This window comes from Engystomops pustulosus, chromosome 1, assembly GCF_040894005.1.
Source record: "Engystomops pustulosus chromosome 1, aEngPut4.maternal, whole genome shotgun sequence".
Lineage (NCBI taxonomy): Eukaryota > Metazoa > Chordata > Amphibia > Anura > Leptodactylidae > Engystomops > Engystomops pustulosus.
In genome coordinates this window covers 142,476,885-142,482,888 of record NC_092411.1, presented here as the reverse complement: position 1 = coordinate 142,482,888, position 6,004 = coordinate 142,476,885, and the positions used below count along the sequence as shown (strand labels likewise).

General features: G+C 37.8%; 1 long non-coding RNA gene across 1 annotated transcript; it reads left to right on the top strand.

Moving 5' to 3' along the window:
• The first annotated feature begins 1,015 nt into the window (after positions 1-1,015).
• On the top strand, positions 1,016-4,363 carry LOC140089474 (uncharacterized). The gene is made up of 3 exons (XR_011850061.1): positions 1,016-1,073; positions 3,618-3,770; positions 4,276-4,363. It is a non-coding gene; the product is annotated as an uncharacterized lncRNA (long non-coding RNA).
• Positions 4,364-6,004: the final 1,641 nt, after the last annotated feature.

The following is a 6,004-nucleotide window of genomic DNA, read 5'->3' as shown; positions in this document are numbered from 1 at the left end:
TATCACCGTGATCATACCAAACCAAGAATTAAAGCAGAGGTCTTATATGGAACACACAGTAAAAAAACGTAAAAAGTGAGCCCACAAGAAAGTGACGCCAATGTGTCTTTTTGCCAATTTCACCATATTTGGAATTTTTTCCAGCTTCCCAGTACACGCCATCGAATAATAAATAACTTCATTGACAAGTATCATTTATTACGCATAAAAACAACCCTCATATAGCTCTGTACATGGAAAAATGAAAAAGTTATGGATTTTTGAAGATGGACCCTCCATCCTCAAGGGGTTCTTAAAATATTTTTTATTTTTATAATTAAATAAAATCTTACAGAATCTTAAGAAATATATATCTTACAGAAATATATATAAAAAATCTTAGTGGTTAGCATTACAGCCTTGCAGCGCTGGGGACCTGGGTTCAAGTCCGAGTATCAACATCTGCAAAGAGTTTGTATGTTCACTCCATGTTTGCGTGAGCCCCATTGGGGACAGGGACTGATTCGGCAAGCACTGTACAGCGCTAGGTAAAAAAAAGGCTCGATTGTCACACTACCAATTTGTGATATCACAATGTGGCATTGTAGCATTAGAGTGCTCATTATTATGTCACAAAACCCCATTACAAAATCCATTGTCATCCCAATGCTTATTGTGACATGACAATAATTAAAAATTAATAATAATTCCTTTATTTATAAAGCACACACAGATTACGCAGCGCTGCTTAGAGCTTGACAATTCAGTCCCTGTCCCCCATGGGGCTCACAATCTAATCACCTTCCAGTATATTTTGGAGAGTGTGAGGAAACCGGAGGAAGCCCACGCAAACGTGGCGAGAACGTACAAACTCTTTGCAGATGTTGACCTGGATGGGACTTGATTCCAGGACCCTAGCACTGAAGGGCTTAAGTGCTAACCACTGAGCCACTGTGATGTCCACTACTATGACATTACAATAAGAATTAGAATAAAAATCTTGAATACGAATTTCCAGTCATTCCTCCATTTATTTGCAACGGATTAAAGTAGTAGGTGCAGAATCTCCATTGAAGAAACTGGTGGAGAAACAGGTCTGGACTATATGTGCTTGAAAGTCACACTGCCCCCACAGTAAGCATGTCACAGTTCCTTCCACAGTTACCAAGTAACAGTGCCAACAAAGAAGTCAAGTCATAGTTTCCCCCACATTAGACAAGTCACAGTTTCTCCCACAATAGCCAAGTCAAAGTGTCCCCCCTCAGTAGGCAAATATTCCAGTATCCACCCATCATGGCAGCCCTGCAGAGAGGAATTGTGATGTAATTAAGGGGTTTCGGATTTCACAATGGGGCATTGTAATGTCATAATGGGTCACTGTGATGTGACAATGGTGCATTTTTATGTAATAATAAATAATAATATGCATTATATTGTAATAAATTAAGCACAAATTTGTCACGATAGCGTATTGCGATGTTAGAATGGTAGAGTATGTGATGTCACAATAGAGTATTGTGAAATCATAAAGAGTTGTTCTGCTATCATACTGCTATACATTGTGATGTTATAACAGGGTTTTGTGGTGTCATAAATGGTATTATGCCCCATTATGAAATTGCAATGCCCAATTGTGAAATCACTATACCTTATTATGACAGCACAAGGTCTATTTACCACATGACAATGCTCAATTGTTGCTATACCAATTTGTGACATCACAATGTCCCATTGTAGCATTACAATGCTCGTTATGGTGTCACAAATCCCCATTACAAAATCCAAGTACAGAATATAGTAACAGTGCTCCAATAATAGCCAATATGGTGAGCTACCATACAGTTGCCAATAGTCACACTGTCCAACAGTAACGAATATAGTAACAGTGCACCCCAGTAGGCATTAAAATCACAGTGCCCCACAGTAGCCAATACTCACATTGTTCCCTGGTATCCAACAATTACAGCTCCCCCTAGTAGCCAACAGTGACCCCAGCAGTTAATAGCAAAAGAGCCCCACGATAGACAGTAGTAAAAAATACTCCAGTAGCCAATACTAACTATGCCCCCAGTAACCAGTGGAAACTATGCCCCAGTAGCCAGTAATAACAATGCTCCCAGAAGCCTGAATTATCAGTGCACCCAGCAAAAAATATAGTCCCCATCAGCAAGAATTAACAGTGTCCCCTTGTAGAAAAAGAGCCCCAGTAGCTATCAGTAATAGAGCCCCCACTAGCCCTTAGTAATGGTGCCCCCAGTCATAATGGAGCCTCCAAAGTAGCCAGAAAAAAAGTTACTACTCACCTCTCCGGCAATGGCACCTCCAACACTGCCTGTACACCCTCCTGCTTGACATCATTACCTTCTCTGGGCCAGACACAAGAACCAGGCATCCTCCTGTGCAGGCGACATGATCTACTCATCATGTGCACCTGATGATTAGTTAATGTCACCTGCACAGGAGGATACCGGAAGCATCCACTCTTACCGGCCAACTGTATCTTGTGAGGAAATCTCTCATGCTCTGCTTCCAACTAGAATAAAGGAGCCGGATCGCAGTTCGGCTTCTCCCCGGCTACTGAGCCAGCTGAAAATTCAACAACCAGCTCTGGTGAGCCAGAGGGAGTTGGTCGGATCCCTCCCCTGACAATGCTTTATTTTGATATCACAATGCCCCATTGTGACATCACCATAACTAATAATGCCATGTCCAGTTATGACAACACAACGTCCCTTCATGACAACACAATGACCAATTATGACATCACAATGCTGAATGGTGACATTACAATGCAAGTCTATGGAAAATTGTGGTAAGTGGAGGGGCTTTAATTTACCAATGGTCCCTGTTATTCTCCTCCATAAGGGAAATCCCTATGTAAAGATCAGTGGGGGCACACAATCCCTTAATCTGCTACTGATTATGAAGTCACGAAGGGACATGGTGATGTTATAGCAGGCCTTGTGATATAATAATGAGAAATAATTATGTCACAGAAGGGCAATGTGTTTTCATAATTTACATTGTGATGTCACAATGGGGCATAGTAATTTTGTAATTGAGCATTGGGATTTCATAGTGGGGCATTGTGATGTTATAATGAGGTGTTGTAATGTCATAATGGGGCATTGTGATTTCACAGTGAAGCATCATGATGTCAGAATGAAAAATTGTTATGCCATTAAGGCACCCTGCGATTTCATCACATGGCATTGGGATATTCCAGTTGGGCAATGTAATCTCACAATGGAGCTTTGCGATATCATAAGAGGCATTAGGATATTACCAATGGATATTGCGATTTCAGGTTTGGTGTTTGAAAAAACACGGCAAGCTGGATGATTGACTACTGAGGAGTCATAGCAACCACAGACATTCCCTATTGTAATGGGTAATAGTGGTGGTAGTATCACATCCTCCCTATGTGGGAATACGGGTGACATTATCCATCGGGGACAGCTGAAGAGGCTGAGAGAAGCGTCCTTGCTGTCCTTGCTCTTTTGAACAGGGGTGAGGTAGAGGGCTGTACGCATAAAAAAGAGGTGGAGTGGATTTAAGACAAAATGATGCAACGTGTGGCACTCTTGTGTTGTAATTGACCTGAATGTCTGAACTTTGTCTTGCGTCTTCTTTTTCAGAGAGCTACTGTGGCCTACACAAATACGTTACAAACCCTGGAGCCTGTTTTCACCAGAGAAAGTAATAGCAAGCACGTATATAACGCGTTCTCTCCCTACAACACCAGCTTTATCACCGCCTGCAGCAGTACCACAGCCAGTTATGTTATTATTGTAAGTACTTTTCCATTTTTGGGTATTTGAGTGTTTCAGGATCAAGTTTTGGACAAGTCTGGGTCTCAAATCAAATTTTATTTCCGATATTCGGCCGCACTAGTTTGACAAATTCACTCATCACTATTCTCTGGTGGACCAGTTTGACCCATTCTATAGGCGTTGTTAATTGTCCTTTTTTTCACAGTATGATTTTGTTTTAAGCCTTTATTTACATGTCTTAAATGCCTAAGTAGCACTTCTCTGCTTTTCTCCGAATTTGTGGTGTTTAGCAGTTGGGGGTTTTGTGACAATAAAAACTTCAGAACAGATGAGGTCGGCACTTTTTGTTTCACCGGGAATCTTGAAAACTTTATTCAAACATGGTGACACAGCAAGTTACAGATATTAACACATAAGTGCAGAAAAAAGCATCTTCTTACGCGTTTCTGACCAATAAGGTCCTTAGTAATAGGTTTTGTGACAATGTTATGGGCCAGCAATAAGGGCTTTAAATTCCCTGCAGATCATCAGCTGTTAAAGAAAATGCAAAGACGGTGATTGATAGAGGAAGAAAAAACACAGGAAGATATATTTTATAAATTATCTTTGGGCCTCATATGCAAGAAAAAGTAAGACAAAATCAGCTAAGAACATACAATATAACAGCTTTAACTATAAAAGAACAAAATGTATAAACTTTAAAGTCAATCTTCAAGTCTTCATTACAGTATCCATGCAGGAGTTGAATACAATAGCCTAATTTTTCCTGTATCTCTATGTCACATAATCTAAAGAATATTCCATAAATATAATGCATATGCATTTGGATTTAATCAATGGTCTTCCTTTTAAAGGAACCATTTCAAACTAATGAAAGCTGACCTTCAGTGAAATAACTGATAGTCAAGAATATTGTTTTCTCCCATGAATACTACTTTATCTCCAAAACACTCAATTTCGTTAATGTTCACAGTATTAACAAATGTATTAATAGGCAATATCACACTGTGGTATGATAGGCCTACCAAGTTCTAATGATCTTGTCGGCCCAACCTACGCCCCTTGAAACCTATTACTCAATATTTGTGAATTAGGAAACTAAATGTCAAGTGGTACTAAACATCTTTTTGTGTATTGTATTGTGGTACAACAGTCCCCCCATTTAGGACAAAGAAAAAAATGTTAGATATGAATAAGGGTAATTTGATGGCACTAATACCCAACTAAAATAATTGCTAGCGCTTTTAATAGTTTATAGTTAAATAAAATCTTACAGAAATATATAAAATATTTTTTTTAAATATATATAAATAAAACATCTAAAATATAAGATAATAACAGTAAAATATAATTTTTCTCTTCACAAATGAGTGGAAGGTTGAATCTAAGCGATAATATAACTTAGAAGTGGGGGTCCCACTTCGAATAAATGAATAAATATATGAATAAATAAATGAATACATAAATAGGTATATTGTTTTTTGAGTGTATAAATGGTTCTCTTTTTTTTGGTATATATTGAATGATTGAATATATATTTACTGTACTTGCAAAGTAACCACATTGTAACATCAAAATGTCCCAAATGTTGTATTTTGAAACCCCATTGATGACCTAACAATCCTCCTTTCAGACATAACAATGTCTCTTATGACAATTTGTCAATGTCTTGTGATTTAAGAATAACCTTTTATCACAATGCACAATTGGCCCATCATGACATAACCATGCTCCATTTTGACATCAAAATATTTATTATTATGACATCAGAATTACCCATTGTGACTTAAAAATTCTCCATTGTGCCATTAAAATAACCCATAAAGAAATTAGAATGTTCCTTCATGACATCATTGTTCCACAAATGCCTCTTTATGATGTCACAGTGGCCATTATGAGGTCACTATGTCCAGGAGTGGGATTCAAATTTTTAACAACAGTTGCCCTACTTCAGAGGTGGGAAGTCCATCATATATTGTGGCATGTGACAAAATGATACCTACTCTAATAAACAACTGCAATATTTTAAATGATTTTTATATTCAATTAAAATTTTTTCAACTTTATAGCCTTCTAAGCTAGACTTTAAAATAAACATTTAGCTAACTGTGAATAAAATTATTAATCTACCTGCACGGATTATTTAGTTATAGATCAAAATGCTCTCATATGTACAGCCCCTTTAACAATAAAGATTAAACAATTGTGTCAACTGCATAGATCCAGAAGTTACAATACATAAAACACCAGAA